Genomic DNA, 19,050 nt, shown 5'->3' with positions numbered 1-19,050 from the left:
ACATGTTCTCACTCATAGGTGGGAACTGAACAATGAGATCACTTGGACTTGGGAAGGGGAACATCACACACTGGGGCTTATTATGGGGAAGGGGGAGGGGGGAGGGATTGCATTGGGAGTTATACCTGATGTAAATGACGAGTTGATGGGTGCTGACGAGTTGATGGGTGCAGCACACCAACATGGCACAAGTATACATATGTAACAAACCTGCACGTTATGCATATATACCCTAGAACTTAAAGTATAATAATAAAAAAAAATTAAAACAAAACAATTTAATCTTTAAAAAAAAAAAAACTAAACCCCTTTTTGCTACCAAACTCTTTCCACTTCCATTTAGTAATTTCTACTCAAAGTACAATCCCCAGACCAGCAGCAGCAGCAGCATTACCTAGGAGCTTGTAAGAAATGTAGATCTCAGGCCTCTGTCTCTGCTAAACCTTCTGAATCAGAACCTACATTTTTAACAACCCTCAAGTGATTCATGAGTACATTAAAACTTGCACATGTCTAGGTCAAGAAAGTCTTTAGCTAGGTAAATGAAAAAAAACAAAGAATTAAAATATTTTGTTGGCCGGCGCAGTGGCTCAAGCCTGTAATCCTAGCACTCTGGAAGGCTGAAGTGGGCGGATTGCCTGAGCACAGGAGTTCAAAACCAGCCTAGGCAACATGGCAAAACTCTGTCTCTACTAAAAAAGAAAAACAAAAACTTAGCCAGGCATAACAGCGGGCGCCTGTAGTCCCAGCTCCTCGGGAGGCTGAGGCAGGAGAATTGCTTGAACCCAGGAGGTGGAGGTTGCAGTGAGCCGAGATCACGAGATCATGCTACTGTACTCCAGCCTGGGCAACAGAGTGAGACTCCGTCAAAAAAAAAAGAAAGAAAGAAAGAAAGAAAGAAAAAGAAAGAAAGAAAGAAAGAAAGAAAGAAAGAGAGAAAGAAAAGATTTTGTTAAAACTACACTAAAGGAGTTATGACTCTTTAGATAAAATATGTAGGCTGAGCCTTCCAGTTTATAACCTAGTTTGGTTAATAGTTTATACACTTGCACTCAGTGAAAAGCATACATACACACATACACACATACCCAAAGCTACAATGAGACCCTCAGATCTCACATCACCTTTTGGAATACATTGACTTTAATATATCAGTTTGCTAAGAGTCTTCAGAATATGCCAGACATATACCATTTTTATCCTACTTCAGGTAAATCCTCTTAATTAGAATGACCTCATATTCCCTTTATGCTGCCATGCTAACCTATACATTTTTCAAGATCCAAGTTAACTACTACTTCCTCAGGCATTTACTCATCAAATTTTTGAAAGCCTCTTATGCTTAAAAAGGTCACTTACAAGAGGCCTGGGCTTTTGAAACATGTCAGTCATTTGCAAAACTTCCTCTGCAGGAATTTATTTCTACCCCTAGCCTATGGCTTTCAATAACCTCTGTCCATCTTGCTTCTTAGAATCTGACCTAATCTGACACTGGTTAATGCCCTTCTCCTCTGTTAGTCATAGGTTCTTAGCTTTAATTGTGAAAGATGTCTCCTGAACTTATAGTGCCTGAGACTTGGATCTGTGTGGACTTTCCCCATCATTCTGTAATGTTCTAGTACCTTCCTGGACCCACTTATAACTTCTTGTCTAAAAATAACGTACCAACTAATCAACCAAAAAGAAAATCCTCTGAATGCTCTTTGAATCTTGGTCCTAAAATATGACTCCCTGCATCTTTAATGTCTAAAGTCACCAATAAACTCTATGTCACCAAAGCTAATAACCACTTTTAGCAGCTTATAGTATTTTAAAGTATTATTCTTCCCACAAAATTCCTTCCTCAGACCCAAAGAGCTCTTTTTCAGAATGCATGAGTCACTCTTGGGGAAACCAGAAAACAAAGACTGCAAAAACACTATACTATTAAGTTCAAAAGCTACTCTTCAAAATGTACAAACCATTTGTATGAATGAGTAGAACAAGAGGAAGGAAGGAGAAAAGCTATATAAAAGGAAGGTATGAGAACCAGAAATCAGTATTCTCTCCTAAAGCAAGTACCATCCATGGCCAGGGGCTGTAAGACCATGTCATCCAGACATATTTCTTTGATACCATCAAAGCCCTTCAACCCACAGTGACCAATGTGCTAACGGTTGATGTCCACTTGTCCTGAAAGTTTGCTCCTTGCCCCATCTGCCCAACTGTACATAGGCAATTCTTTATATAACAAGGAAGATATCAACCCCTGAAGATAAGAGTCCTTGAACAGGCAGTAGCCTGATGAGAAAATTTCCCTCACTTGCTCGAGGTAGGACTGGATGAAGCCCGCTCAAGATTCCCCCTTCAAATCACGAAAATTTTGGAATTCAGAACCAGTTTTATTTTCTCAGATTAGTTACTCTCTAATATAACTTCATTGGTTGCTTATCCTTTTTAAGGTATGTCCTCTTATTCATTGATCTTTCCTCTAAAGTGTTGGCTGTTTCTGCTTCCCCTCATGCCCTACTTAACTATTTCAAAAGCATCAACCCATGGTCTTCTAGTACCTCGATGTCTCCTTCAAAACTCTTCTCCTTTGCCACTAGGGCACTATTTCTCCAAATTCGTCAGTTGTTGGTTTTTCACTCCAATCTCTCTCCTCCTTTCCTTTTGTGTTTTGATTCAAAGGTGAAATTTGAACAGTCTAGGTTACAGATCAAAAGGACCAAGTAAGAAGTTGGATAAACAAACATGAATCCTACACTGAAAATCTTACACTTTGGGTACAGACCTCAATTGTACCAACCACATGTAAAATTCAAACAGTCTTAGCCTTCAATGCTAAGATAGATTGGAAAATTGAAGTAATTAACTGGGCAATTTAGTAAAATAAATAAATAAATTCTAGCAATTGAGAGAAAAGAGGCATTTAAAAAAAAAGACTAAAGGCATCCAGGTTGCCATTCTACATTGATCAAATTGACGAGAAAATTGCTCAATTCTCTATTTCACCTTTCCCGGTAAACACAGTGAAAAATGTCCAGATGACTGAACAATTTCATAAAAGTGACTGAAGTACATACATTACATTCAGGCCTTACTACAATCTACATTTGTGCAAATGCCTCATGTGTAGTATCATGGAGAGATGAGCCTGCATTTGCATAATGACCTCTGCCAGCAGTGGCCCTGTAGGTAGCACTTCAAGAGTGAACAGATAAATGTTATACCTCTGTCAGCAGCTGGAAGTGGGGTTAGGTTGTCCTTGGAGATTTTCTAGGTCTAGTATGGAGTACAAAGTTTTGTTTTGTTTTGTTTTGTTTTTTTGTTAAAGGCCACCTCGTATACCTTTAAGGCAGTATTCCTACATTTTCTCAAATCAAAACAGGTATTTGGTGATTCTCTAGATCAGCGATTTGAAAATGTTTCCCATAAAGGGCCAGGCAGTAAATACTTTAGACTTTGTGGGCCACACAGTGCCTGTCACAACTACTACTCAACTTTGCTGTCAGAGCAGGAAAGGAGCCATAGACATTACATAGATGAAAGGCATGTCTGTGTTCCTATTCAAAAAATGAAATGAGTGAAAAAAAAATGAGTGAAGGCATTGTCCTATGTTTTGCTAAGTAGGTGTATCTGTGGAACATAGTTTGCTGACTCCTGATTCAGACTCTAGAGTGTAAATCCCTTCCCTTCATTGAGTTAGAAAAGCAATTAGTGATCATCTTAACACCACGTTTGTTATTAAGATCATCATAACTATAACTCCCATTTTATAGATTAAAAAAGATAAGTCTGCATAATTGGTAAGCATTTGGGCTGGACTTCAGAACAAATCCAATTTCTTTTCTTTTTTTTTTTTTTTTTTTTTTTAAATACAGAACGCTTCACGAATTTGCGTGTCATCCTTGTGCAGGGGCCATGCTAATCGTCTCTGTATCGTTCCAATTTTAGTATATGTGCTGCCGAAGCGAGCACCAATTTCTTTTCAATAAAGCACAGTACAACATCAAAAATAAAGCATTCTAATAGTAGTTCAATACTGTAGTGGAAGTGGCAAAAAGAGCAACATTGAATTTAAAGAAATAAAATTAAAAGAGTACAAATTAAATGTGTACAATACTAACAGGAGTTTTTTGGAAAAAAAGAAATATACCTGTCAATAGATACTCTGACATGTCTGCCATGAACCACATTTATTTATCTCTTATCTAAACTCCTTTTATTGCCTGTACCACGTTACTGGACTTGGCAATTTTGTTTTAATTCATAGATAAAAGCATCAGGGTAATTCATAGACACAGGGCATCAGTGACACAAGGATGAACTTTTTTAAACACCTATTTCCCATGTTTAGAAGTGGATTTTATATGTGAATATACTTGAGTACACAACAGATAGAGATAATTCAGAACACTTGATAGAAGCAGGTAAACGCTTTAGAATCATTTCAGTGGGCCGGGCGCGGTGGCTCAAGCCTGTAATCCCAGCACTTTGGGAGGCCGAGACGGGCGGATCACGAGGTCAGGAGATCGAGACCATCCTGGCTAATACGGTGAAACCCCGTCTCTACTAAAAAAAAAATACAAAAAACTAGCCGGGCGACGAGGCGGGCGCCTGTAGTCCCAGCTACTCGGGAGGCTGAGACAGGAGAATGGCGTGAACCCGGGAGGTGGAGCTTGCAGTGAGCTGAGATCCGGCCACTGCACTCCAGCCTGGGCGACAGAGTGAGACTCCGTCTCAAAAAAAAAAAAAAAAAAAAAAAAAAGAATCATTTCAGTGATATTATTTTCTTGTCCGAGCTCATATATTTAAGCATATTCATTGGTTAAAAACAGTTTAAAAATTCAAGAGAATATTTTTGATTGTATTTAATATACATTGTTTTTAATAAATACAATTTGTATCTTAAGACTTAAGATATATACATACTAAAATAGAAATATTTTTCCTTGTTCCAAACATTTTTCATTAGTTGCTACTGCCTCAGAGTTTTTCATGAGTTACTGCTAATTATTCGAGTAGCACTTGGATTTAGCAAAACAAAAAAAATTAATTTTGAAATTGTTCTATTCAAAATGAGTACATTGGCAAAAAGCAAACATGTTTCTTGAATTTTTAAGCCACTCTAAATTTATTAGTATTCAAATACAAATAGTATTTGCAAATAGCAAAGACACTGTTTATAGCATTCCCTTTTCTTTGATCCATTGGGTAGATGATGCTGATTCATCATAACCTGCCTTCTCCTCCTTAGGCATGCAGGAGTCTCCACTTCCTAGCCACCTGGTAGTCAGTCAAGGCCATGTGATCAGTTCTAGCCAATGAAATGTGAGCAGAAGTAAGATGCATCACTTCTGGGTTGAGGCAGTGAAATGCCCTGGGTGACCCTCCAGTCTCTCTCTTGCCCAGTTTTGGCACATGTGGAAGAGGTTGTGTTGAGATGGCAGAGCTACAGACTGAAGTTGCATGAATTACTGAATTACCAAGTAGAAGAAAGCTTCTCTGGAGAGTCTCCTGGACCCTTACCTAGGGCCAGCATCATGGGCATGCCACCTATGTGATCACCCAGGACCCTGCACTCGGATGGGCTCTGTGCTTGGCTTAATGCTCTGCGATCACTGTCTCGACAGGTTTTAGAAAAGAGGCCCAATATTTTCATTTTGCACCAGGCTCCACAAATTTGTACCCAGTGCCCCCCAGAGCACAGACTTTGCAGGAATTTTCTGTGAATGTGTTAGCCACTGAGATTTTGAAGCTGTTTGCTTCTGTAACATATACCTATCTTATCCTATCCTAACTAATACAATCCTGAAACCCTTCAAGATTCAGCAAGTGTAGCCCTACTCCAAGAGGCTTCCCTAAATACCCTTGCATCCCCTGGGGACAGTTGCCTTCACTGGGTGTTCCCACAGAACTATTATCTACTCCAGCATAACACACAATTTATTCTAGTTATTTGCTAACCTGTCTCCCTAAGGTGGATACTATGGGATCATTTCTTCCATATGCATTTCAACCCATCTGATGTAACTTCCTATGTAATAGAAACTAGAAAGACAACAATTACATTCCCCAGACTTTTTTGCAGATAAGAAAGCAGATATGTCCTATGTTTTGCTAAGTAGGCGTACCTGTAAGAGGTTGGATATGAAAAAAAAAGGCAACACAAGGTCACAGTTTCACTTTGGGACACTAGTTCTTCTTGCAAGTGTGGTGTTAAAGGAGTTTCTTCTTTTGTGGCAGCTCTGGCAGAGGGTTTTGCTCAATACTGTAAAGCAGTGGGACTTCCCTTGGAGAGGTGATTTGGCATTTCTCCTGGCTGCTCTTGTATCTGGCTATGTAGCATTTAAACCCGGTTTCCAGGCCAGGTGCAGTGGCTCACACCTGTGATCCCAACACTTTGGAAGGCTGGGGTGGAAGGAAAGCCTTCCAAGGACTTCCAAGCTGCAGTGAGCTATGATTGCACCACTGAACTCCAGTCTAAGGGACAGAGAGAGAACCCTGTGTCTTAAAACAGAAACAAACCAAAAAACTGGTTTCCTAGGCCTTCCAAAGACTTTGGTAGCTAATCAATGCCCTCAAAAGAAGTTTTTTCTTTCTTTTTGGCTCAAAATGGACTCTGTTGTCTGCAAAAATAATAAAAACCTATGCTCTCTACTCTTCCCAACTAAAGTGAAAGGTCTTTGATGGCAGGGACTGAATCTTATTTTTAATATTACCTTTCCCTCCCACTACCCAGTCACCTAAGACTAACTTACTGTTTTGGTACATAATAATGGCTCAATAGATATTTTAAGAAGAAAAGTAGGCAGGCAGGCTGGAAGGAAAGAAGAAAGGCGTGGTGATTAATCTTATGTGTCAACTTGACTGGGCTAATGGATGTCAACATAGCAGGTAAGCATTACTTCTGGATGTGTCTGCGAGGGTGTTTCTGGACGAGATTAGCATTTGAACAGGTAGACTGAGTAGAAGATCACTCTCTCCAGTGTGAGCAGGCATCATTGAGGGTCTGAATAGAACAAAAATCTCCCTCTGAATGTAAATTAGTTTAACCATTGTGGAAGACAATATGGTGATTCCTCAAGGATCTACAACCAGAAGTACCATTTGACCCGGCAATCCCATTTACTGGGTATATACCCAGAGAAATATAAATCATTTTACCATAAAGACACATGCACACGTATGTTTATTGCAGCACTATTTACAATGGTAAAGTCATGGAATCAACCCAAATGCCCATCAGTGATAGTCTGGATAAAGAAAATATGGTACATATACACCATGGAATACTATGCAGCCATAAAAAGGAATGAGATCATGTCCTTTGCAGACACATGGATGAAGCTGGAAGCCATTATCCTCAGCAAACTAACACAGGAACAGAAAACCAAGCACTACATGTTCTCACTCATAAGTGGGAGCTGAACAATAAAAACACACGGACACAGGGTGGGGAACAATATACACCAGGGCCTGTTGTGGGCTGGGGGACGAGGGGAGGGAACTTAGAGGACAGGTCAATAGGTGCAGCAAACCACCATGCCACATGTATACCTATGTAATAAACCTGCATGTTCTGCACATGTATCTAGGAACTTAAAACAAAATTAAAAAAGAAAAAAGAAAGAAAAAAATTCATCTGCTTGAGCTGGGACCTCCTTCTTCCCCTTGCCTTCAGACATCAGCACTCCTGGTTCTCAGGTCTTCAGACATGGACTGGGATCTACACTATTGGCTCCTCTGGTTCTTAGGCCTCAGGGTTTAGATTGAAACTATACCCCCAGCTCTCCTGGGCCTCTACTTGCAGATGGTCTATCATAGAATTTCTCAGCCTCCCTAATTGCATAAGCCAGTCCCTCATAATAAATCTCTTTCTATATACCTCTAAATACGCTCTATTGGTTCTGCTTCTCTGGAGAAACCTAATACTGAAGGGAATCATTCTTTCCATTCATAGAATTAGAATACAAACCTGTTAATATATGAACCTCATATTTTAAATAAATGATAAATGTAATACATAACTCAAATACATAGGAGTTTAGTGTTACAGCTACAAAAATTGAATACCTTGTAAGACCTGGTGGAATTTTCCATGTGCTATAGTAAAAAAGTAAACGTGCATTTGCTGCATTTGAGTGTCTATAAGCAATCTATTTTAAGATGCCCTTTGCTGCCAATCTACTTCCCAGATAATAAAATGCTTTAAAAAACAAAAATTACACAAATGTAAAAAATTCTGTGCTTTTCCACAATTTGCAAGCCAGATTTTCATCAGGCACAGATGTATTACATTACCCACAATGGGGTAAGCTGCAGTTCTAGTTAGGGAAGGAAAAAGTGTCCAACTGATTCCAATTTAAACCTATCTCTTCACCTAGGGTTCCTCAGAATTTTTTCCACAGTCCTCATGGTAGCTTCTTGGGTGGTAGCAATGCCTTGAGCCATCCTCAACTTGAAAAAAAAAAAATTAAGTCAACAAATTCAGCAAATGAGTTTTAAAAATTGGTGCTCCTTGGGCAAATGCACTCTTTGCTTCTCCATATGTTCTTTTCAGTGTAGAATGTAGTACTACTTTATATAGCATCAACTTCTTATTTGTAATTGTACAGTCACTGGAAAGTAGGTCAAGACACATTGCAGCTTTCCCGTTTCCAAATACTATATGCCATGTGTGGCATGTATAAAAGTTGAGACTTATAGGGGTTGAAGTACAGGAAGGAAGAGAAAAATACCAAGCAGAGGATAAAAAGAAATGCAATATATTTCCTTCTATTCCCTTTCATAAATCTTCATCTTCTTTCCAACAAGATCTAGGAAAATCACAGTTTCACTTTGGGACAGGGATGCTTATTACTGAAGTTCAAAACCTATGAAAAATTACAGTGAAAAAATCACTCACAACTGATTAATGGTTAAATTGAAAGAAGTGGAAGTGTTGGACCAATCACTTGCTTTTCAAATATCTTTCAGTCTCAAACCCACTCTAAAAGCTTGGCTCCAATCTGCTTCTATAATTAGAGTACCAAAACAAGAGGCATTAATACCTCCAATAGATCATTAATCATTCCAGCTACTTCATGATGGAGGCCACAGCCATGGACTGGAGGCAGGGTTGAGCAAATAAAATAGTCATTGATCTCTATTTGTAGACTAGAGCAAGACAGTTCCCTCCATGTGTGTTTGCTGGTATCAATCACACTGCAATTGCTACATAGACCATCAATAACAAACCCATTCCACTTTAATGACCTGTAACAGTGATAGAAACTATAAGTGTTTCTCAGTAATAAGCAAAGCAAGATCCACTTTAGGTGCCTACACTTGGTTACTACTTAGTCCTTACTAGGTGATTAAACAGCAACTATTCATTGTCTCCTACGGCTCCAACATTGAGACAAAAAGTCACATGTATGTACTGAATGACTCCACAAACTGCCTACTGGATTCTCTTCAATCCTGCATGAGTCAACATCTTCTGGAGAGCAGTAAAACGTCATTAATATGAAGTGTTTGGGGGTAAACTTTTGAAACAATGAGAAAAAATAGTAATTATAGATTTGTTTTCCTTAAATAAGTGAGGTTGCTTTCCTTTTTTGGGCTGTTGGAAAGATCTGAAGATTAGGCGCCAACAGATGTGGAATCAACCCCGGATCACCTACTTTGAACAGAAAAGTAAATCTCTGTGTACCCTATTTCCCTCACCTGTTCACTGCTGATCATAATACTTGTCCATCCTTCTTTACAGGATGACTTCGAAGATGATAGGATTTAAAACCTATAAAGTTCCTTAGATAAGTTGAGAGCACTATGGAAAGGTAAACTTCCACTAAGATGAGAGAAATAACATTGGAGTATTTTAAGGGTCTGTATTAATGAATATTAATATTAAGGATCTGTATTAATGAATATTCTTATAAGAATAACTTCTTTTAGTGTATTACTAGTTTATCTATAAGTGGATGTTTAGATATCACTTGAAAATTATCTTAATCATTTCCAATTTGCCACATTTGACTCATCTGACTTATTAGGTACTCTCTCAATACATAGTAGCAATGCTTCACTTTGCCAAAATAGCCCGCTGTTATCCCCATGCCAAGGTCACCACTTGCATTTTCCATAGATAAATCCTGCACAAGAAACATGTGGTCCCCTGAAAATACTAACCCTGTGAACCCCCAAATTATCGTCCCACTCTCCACGTATTGGTAGAACAGGTTGAGTGAAGCCTCGTTCTCAATCTTTTGTTATCTACCTTGTGACTAGTAAGGGTAGAACAGAGGCATGCATATAGAAATAAAGTCTGCTTCTGGTTCCAATAGTCTAGGTGCCTACATGGTACTGATATGTTACTAATCCAAAAACGTTGTAGAAAACCTTTAAATACTTTCTAAACACCTTAGAGCAATGCTGTCCAATAAAACTTTCTGCAATGAAGGAACTGTTCTTTAATCTGCACACCCAGTATGGTGGCAGCTAGCCACATGTGACTGTTGAGTACCTGAGTGAAGTGTAAAGAAGGAGCTTCATTTTTTTAATTAAAAAAAAATTAAGTTTAAATATCCAATAGCCGAAGTAATTTAAATTTAAATACATGGCTAATGGCCATTACATTAGTACTGAAGCTTAGTCTTTTCCCAGCCCAATTCCAGTTTTGTCATTTTCTTTATGAGACCTTAAAAGTTACTTGCTGTGTAGGAGCCTCATCTGCAACACAGTGGTAATAGTAACCACTGTGCACGGTTTTGTGAGAATTAAATATAATTTATTAACTGCCTAGAGTAGGCATTCAGGCAGTTATTATCCAACATTCTCTACTTACCTAATCCTTATATCACCGTTGAGCATCACTTCCTCCAGAAATCCTTAGCTGGTCTTAAAATTTGGCCTAAAGCCCTTTCTTAATCCATTGTAATACACCTTTATTTACTTCATTTAATTATCTGCATTTTATCACTAAACCTCGGCCTTCCTATTTATCTTTATATTTCAAGCATCAATGTCTAGAATGAAGAAACTCAAAAAAATTATTTAAAGCCTCTTTTAGAAATTGCCAATGTATCCCAATATTCTATACACTGTAGATTTTTCCTTCAGTTATTATAGATATGATAGATAAGAAATGACTAGGAAGTATTATCTCTATTCTTGTGACAGAGAAACTAAATCTGGCTACTTGTGAAAGTCAAATGACTCAATAAAAACAGATTCATGGTAGAAGCACCCCAAGTGGATCTGTTAGGTCTAAGATAGAAAGGAGGAGCTAAGTAAGTCTAAGAACACTAAACTGGGTTCTCCTATTCACTTTTCAAAAGAGCAGCAGGCACTGAAATCTTCAAATGACCCTTCACTGCTTAGCTCCAGAAGACACCAGATCCTCACATCCAGTCACTTTTATACCTGGATTAACTACAATGTTGACAGTGGTAACACAGTGACTATGCTGGGAGTCCTGTTACACCCAATAAAATCCATACTGACTAAGCCTCCATTGAGAACATGGTACTCTTCTGGTTCAGACAGGAAACAAGCCACAAGGCTAAACACTTATGTGGCTATGTGTCAGTTATAACCATAGAGGATGAATCAGATTTCTGTTCCTTTTTTTTTTTTTCTTCAGAAAGACATTTGAACTTGGAAGATAGCAAAATATTAGCCCAGTGTTTAAAGGAATGATGGCCATTCTAAAATGCCCTAGTATAGATCTACACACATGATTTCACACAATAATATGATAACTATTATATTATTTCATCTTCATGAGATTCAGTTTCCACATCTGCAAAATGGTAGTAATAGTATGCACTATACAAGTTTGTAGTAAGGATTAAAGATAATGCATTAAGTGTCTGGAAGAGCTACTAAGGCTATTTTTATTCCATATTCTACACCTATGTAATTCCCACATCACTTCTTCCACAAATCCTAGCCTGGTCTCAAAATCTGGGAAAGGACCCTTTCTATGAGGACCCAAGGCATCTGCATTTTCTCTATTTAAATATATTTTTCTTTCCATTAGACCTTCACCACAATGTTTATTATTGTATCTCTAGAATCAATGCCAAGAACACAAAAGGAAATAACCATTTATTGAAAGAATGAATCAATGAAGGAATGAATGCTTATGCACTAGCCGTCAACAGAACACATGTGGGAATAATTTGCTTCTACTAGTTAGGGCTTATACACTTTTCCCTTTCAGAGTAGTAATTACCTGGTGTGGTAGGCAGAATAATGGGTTCCAAAAGCTGTACATATCATACTCCCCAGAACCTGGGAGTAAGTTAGGCTACATGGCAGATGGAATTAAGGTTGTTAATCAGCTGATCTTAAAACAGAGGAATTAACTTGGATCATCCAGATGGGCCCAATATCCTTGAAAGGGGGAAAGGAAGAAAAATGAGTTGAGTCAAAGGTCATAGTGATGAGATAAAAGGGGAGTTTGACCTGCTGTTGCTGACTTTGAAAAGGAAGGGGGCCATGAACCAAGGACCATAGGTGGCCTCTTCAGAGTCTGCAAAAGGCAAAGGAATGCATTATCTTCCAGAGCATGGGTGTCCAATCTTTTGGCTTCCCTGGGCCACAATGGAAGAAGAAGAATTGTCTTGGACCACACATAAAATACACTAACACTAATGATAGCTAATGAGCTAAAAAGAAAATAGCATTTAAAAAAATCTCATAATGTTTTAAGAAAGTTTACAAATTTGTGTTGGGCCACACTCAAAGTCGTCCTGGACTGCATGGAGCCTGCGGGTTGGACGAGCTTGCCCTAGAGCCTCCAGAAAAGAATGCAGACTTGCTAGCACCTTGACTATAGCTCAGATGAGACCCGTGTCAGATGTATAACCTACAACACTGTGAGTTAATAAATTTGTGTTATTTTAAGCTACTAAATTTGTGGTAATTTGTTTCAGTAGCAACAGAAAATGATACACTTGGGTAGTTTTAAAAGCATATTAATGCTGCGTCCCCCTCACAGAGATTCAGATTCAGTTAATCTGAGGTGTTGCCAAGGCATCAGGATTTTTTAAAATGCTGCAGGTGAGTCCACCATGAAGCAGAGCTTAAGAATCATTCAATTATTTTACTAGAGTTGGATATTTAATATCACTCAAACACAGGCATACAAATCTGTCGAGAAAAAAAAAAAAAAAATTAAACAAGTACCATGCTCAGGTTTAGAGAAAAAGTGGGTCGAGAAAACTTAATTTTTTTTTTTTAATACGAATGTGTGACGAAGTGTGCTCTTGAGCAATATTTCCCTCAGCCATTACAATAACCCTGAAAGTCAGTAGGGAAGATATCACAATCTGCTTAATCCAGGAAAGAAAAATCCAGTTAGGTGCAGAGAAAACCAGTGGATTCCCCAAATCTGGCAGTTACTAAGTGAAGTAGACCCTATTGAGACCACTTAGTGACCAGGATCTTAAAAATGGGAGTACCCAGGACCCTGGGAACTAGGAACTGTCCCAGGGGAACCTATTCTTTATTGAGCATTCCTGAGTACCATGCCCAGGAGTAACCAAACAAGGCAACAAATGTTGTGAATATAAGTCATTAAAACTGTTTTCACATTCTTGACTTTTCAATTGTATCTCTTGCCATTGGTTCAATTTAGTGATGAATTTCAGAATCAGTGCAGGAGTAATCAGGGGAATATAGTCTAATCACCTGAATCAGGCGTTAGCCATCATAGCCCACAGGCTAAACCTGACCCTCCTCTCTTTTTGAAGATAAAGTTTCATTAGAATACTACCATGATTTATTTACATATTGTCTACAGATGCTTCCATGCTACAAAAGTAGAGTTGAGTAGTTGTGACATAGACCTTATGGCCTACGGAGTTGAAAATATTCATATTGTGTAGCTCTTTACAGAAAGTTTGACCACCCTTGACTCACATCAAGTACGGATCCTCCACCTTCCCCAATGCCACCATTGCTATTCTTCAGGCTTTTAAGCTCATGAGGACAATTTAAAGAGCCTGGTAAAAGCATCTAACAATAACAGCTTGTGGATATAGACAGAAACACCTAAGACTGATCTTTTAATAATAATTTTAATTTAACCAGAACTTCAGTTTAGAGAAACTCAATATACTTTGAACATTATTTTGTTTCTTTCCGACAGCTTTTATTAGAAAAAAAAAAAATGGGGGATAACCAATGCATTAAAGACATCGTTTAAATCATTTAAGATATGATCAGTTCCTTTGTGCCTTTTCCCACTGTCAGTATTTTGAGAATTAATTGCTCATTTGTGCACAGCACTGTACAATACAATTTTAAAAGACATAGTATTTGCCTTGTGGGACCTTACACAATTGAAGACAGGAAAGGATGGCAGAGAAAGAATATTCCTTAGGGGATACGCTAAACAAATCCATAAAACAAACAAGCATTAATGTAATATATTCACAAAAGGTGAGTCCCGATTTAACAGGAAAGGCAAATAGAAAAGCATTTGTGTTGATCAGGCAGGTTGCTACAACAAAAAAGTTTAAATTATTTTTTTAAAAAAAGGCATTTGTGAAAGTAGCCCAATTTTCTTAATGAACTCAATTATTTAATGAAAGGTTTCCAGGAGATGAAGCTGTAAAAGTGTTTAAGGTGACCTGAGAAACAACTGTAGGCATATGGCTTAATTATCTTTAAAGGGGCAAATAAGCTGTGAACATTGGTATAGAAATTTACCCCAGAAGACCAGAAAAAGCCAAAGCATTTTTATATCTAACATTGAAAGGGAAGACAAAGCCCTATATTTAAAATGACAAAAATGGAGCATGAGCATCCCCAGCCTCTTAACCCACTCCCATAGCAGACATCATGTAACATTGTGATGTATGATGGGATTTTTATACATTTGGCCTTCATCCTGTTTCCTTACATACAGCTCCTAAAATCCTTGTCATCTCTGGAGTGACATGAGTCTCTTCTGTATGCTAATGAGATGCCTGGTGGCTGGGGGTCCCTGGGTGGCTTCAGGATGGGAGCTGGTCACAAGAAAATAAAGGCATGATTAGAGGGTTGAGACTTTCAGTCCTACTCCCTAAACTATAGGGAGGAGAAAGGGGCTGAAAGGTAAGTTGATCGCTAATAGGCAATGATTTGACCAATCATGCCTACATAGTGAAGCCTCCAAAAAACCTCAAAAGAACAGGGCCTCAAAGAGCTTCCAGATGGCTGAACACATGGAGGGTTCTAGAGAGTGGCATGCCCACGGAGGGCATGGAAGCTCTTTGCTCCTTTTCCCATATTTTGTCCTATGCATCTCTTAATCTGTATCATTGGTAATATCCTTTACAACGAATGAGTTAACAAAAGTAAAGTACTTGTCTTGGTTCTGTGAGCCACTCTAGCAAATTAATTGAACTTGAGAAGTGTGGTTGGTCAGAAGTATCGGTAACAACTTATTACTTGCGACTGGCATCTAAAGTGGGGGAAAGTCTTGTGGGGCTGAGTCCTCAACCTGTGGGATGTGACACTCTCTCCAGGTAGATACTGTCACAATCGAACTGAATTACAGGACACCCAGGTGAGAGAAAAAACTCCCACACACCTGTGGTTACAAAAGTGTCCTCTGTTGTTAGAGTATAGTAGGCCTATATATTCTTATAAACCATTAACTGATCACAGCATTCTTTTGTGTTTAGCATAGACACAGCCTTACAAATCTGTTCATCACAAAATTGAGTAGATTCAACATCAAATGTTCAGAAGTGGTCATTAAATTTAAAAAAGAAAGATACCGCCTCCACTTTAAGTCTTTATTCATTGGACAATGAGAGAGGAATAACTGGTTTCCCTAATTCACCCCTGAACCCCTGCTGCAACTAGCTCCCAAGGTAAGAAAGATGAAAATCATAAAATGATAACCTATTTCAACTCAAAAGGAGCAACATCAGAACTGGGGACTCTCTACAGAAAAAGACAAGCACTAATCAGGGTGAAACTTAGAGCTACAACAAGAGAAAGGAAATGGATGCCAAAGAATTGAAGAGAAGTAATTCAAAATTACTGAGCATATAGTGGATACTGTGCTGTGTGCCCAGATCGCCTTCAGGGCAGAGGCCCTCAATCCTGCAGCTGTCAGAAGTGCTGCCTACTGACAGCTCATAGCTGCACCCCTCTCCGGAAACTGCCCTTAGTCAAGGGGAGCTACACACTCAACCATCCACCCTAGGCAGTCCCCATCCAATGACTGGATGATGCAGTAACAAAAGCTGGGCCCCCTTGGGATAATCCTAAAGGATCAGCCCAATTGGAGTCTTCCCTTGGGTTTGGCTGAAGCCTCATTTGCAATTGCACTGCAATTCAACTTCACCCTCTGCCTAATCCTGCAACCCTCACTTTCTTATAGATATTATTCCAGAGATCACTGCCCCCAAAAATCTACATATAAATCTCTGCCTCAGAGTCTGTTTCCAGGGCAACCAGTTTAACACAGAGCACCATCTGAATAGTGGATATAGTTTGGTACTTTATCACACTTTATCTTATTTAGGCCCCACAAAGATCTAATAAGATCATTATTAGAATGACCATTTGAAAGATGATTGAGGCTCAGGAAAATTAAGTCATATGCTTAACGTAAATACTGGAGCTAGGCTCAAGGATGAATTGGCAGGGCCTCAACAAGAAGTCAGAATATCTAGATAAGCCTAGAAGGATAAAGACTTAAAAGATCAGAAGAGATACCAAAGGCCAAAGTCAAGAAAGGACAAGAAGTTTGAGCCAGTAGTGCAAATAAATAGAAGTTCAATATAAATCCTAACCTTGGGACAGGGAATGATAGGCCTTGAATCTCAGTTATGTTTCTTACCCATGGGGAATCTTAAGCCTATGTTTATACACAAGAAAAAAAAAATGGCAACAATAATGATAGTAGCTATCATTTATGAGAAAGCCATCTCAAACCAGGCACTGTGCTTCATGTTTTACACATATAAGTCATTCTTAAAGCCCCAACAGTGCTGCATGCAAGTACCATGAGCACCATTTTGCAGGTAGGTACAACTGAAACTCAAAATAGTTGATTGGCTTACCCATGGTCACCCAGGTGATAAGTGCAAAAGTCAGTATTCAAGTCCAGGTTTGTCCCAGTGTTTAATTCATGATGCTTCCACTACAACAGCTAGTCCTGAAGGAACTCTGTGAATCTAATACTGATAATAACAGTAGCTAACATATATTGAACACTTATTATGAACTAGATATTTTCTGTCTCTTAACTCTTTGCAACATCCCTATGAGGTAGATACTATTATTATCTTCCTTTTGCAAAGGACTAAAAAGAGGCATTGAGAGAAAGAAAGAAACTTGCCCAAAGTCACATGGCTACTAAGGGGCAGAGCTAGAATTTGAATCCAGTCATCTGACTCCAACGTCTTGTGCTCTATCATTGTGTTAAACCACCAGAAGCTGGGGTAGAGAAACCGGCTTCACATATAGTTCCTTACCACAACTAATGAATCAAAAATTGCACTGAAGTTTATGGCATAAATCTCAGCAATATAAGATGGTGTGGGCCGGGCACAGTGACTCATCCCAGCACTTTGGGAGGCCGAGGCAGGCAGATCATCTGAGGTCAGGGGTTCAAGACCAGCCTGGCCAATATGGCAAACCCCATCTCTACTAAAAAATACAAAAATTAACCGGGTATGGTGACGGGCACCTGTAATCCCAGCAACTGAGGAAGCTGAGGCAGGGAGAATTGCTTGAATCTGGGAGGCAGAAGTTGCAGTGATCCAAGATCGCACCACTACACTCCAGCCTGGGTGACACAGTGAGACTCAGTCTGAAGGAAAAAAGAAAACAAAAAAACAAAAAACGATGGAGTGATCCACTGTGATAAAGAAATTGGAATTACCAAGGAATTGCTACTTGAACCTTGTCTGAAATAGCCCTTTGAGTTGCTCTGTGAACTGGCTTCTCCACTGCAAAGACTCTGCTTGGGTGTTCTTCTCCCTGTGGCCTCAAATTTTACTTCCTAATACTTGGGCAGACATAATGGAGGCAATATTCTATTAGAAGTACCTTTACTGTGATGGTTAATAGTGTCAATTTGATTGGACTGAAGGATGCAAGGTATTGTTCCTGTGTGTCTGTGAGAATGTGGCCAATGGAGATTAACATTTGACTCGGTGGATGGAATGAGACAGACCCACCCTCAATCTGAGTGGGCACCATCTAATCAATTTCCAGTGTGGCTAGGATATAGCAGGCAGGAAAAGATGGAAGAGAAGACCTGCTGAGTCTTCCAGCCTTCATCTTTCTCCCATGCTGGATGCTTCCTGCCCTGGAACATCAGACTCCAAGTTCTTCAGCTTTTAAACTCTTGGACATACACACCAGTGGTTTTCCAGGGGCTCTCGGGCCTTTGGCCACAGACTGAAGGCTGCACTGCTGGCTTCCCTACTTCTGAGGTTTTGGGACTTGGACTGGTTCCTTACTCCTCAGCTTGCAGATGGCCTATTGTGGGACTTCAACTTGTGATCATGTGAGTCAATACTCCTTAATAAACTCCCTTTCATACATACATCTATCCTATTAGTTCTGTCCCTCTAGAGAACCCTAATATATTTATCATTTTATATTTTTCTCAATTTGGCATTATAAGTTCAGTTTTCTTCCTTTACGGACATTCATTACTCCTAGATTTTTAAATAGTATCTCTGTGTCTTCCTGCCCTACTCTGGAACACACCTGATAAATCACCAAGCCCAGGACCATCACTTGAACAAAACTGCTAAAGAACTGCTGGTTCCCACTCCTGAGCTATGCTGATATTCATCTTCCCACCATCACTTTACATATTACCTTTCAGCATCATCACTTCCCCTGGACTTTACAGTCAATACCTTAACCGACTCATTTTGCCTATAAAGGCAACAGACATCACAGTTTTTACTCAGATCCTCATTTGACCTCTGTTAACCAGAGAATGACTCCCATGGCATTTTCCATGAATTCTTGGCACAAAGAAGTCCAGTGTCTCACTTAGTTCTTGCCAGCATGGCAAGAACCTATGTCTCTTAACTCCAATTCCATCATCCT

The 19,050-nt window shown here is 39.1% G+C and overlaps 1 protein-coding gene and 1 non-coding gene across 3 annotated transcripts in view; both read right to left on the bottom strand.

Moving 5' to 3' along the window:
• The window catches only part of LOC117084281 (transcriptional activator ptaB-like), a 186,439-nt gene that overhangs the window by 40,070 nt on the left and 127,319 nt on the right, over positions 1-19,050 (bottom strand). The window lies entirely within an intron of this gene.
• On the bottom strand, positions 3,854-3,960 carry LOC117084567. The gene has a single exon (XR_004437500.1). It is a non-coding gene; the product is annotated as a U6 spliceosomal RNA (small nuclear RNA).

Source organism: Trachypithecus francoisi, unplaced genomic scaffold (genome assembly GCF_009764315.1).
Source record: "Trachypithecus francoisi isolate TF-2019V2 unplaced genomic scaffold, Tfra_2.0 Lachesis_group0, whole genome shotgun sequence".
Taxonomy (NCBI): Eukaryota; Metazoa; Chordata; class Mammalia; order Primates; family Cercopithecidae; genus Trachypithecus; species Trachypithecus francoisi.
This window is presented reverse-complemented; position numbering and strand designations above follow the sequence as displayed.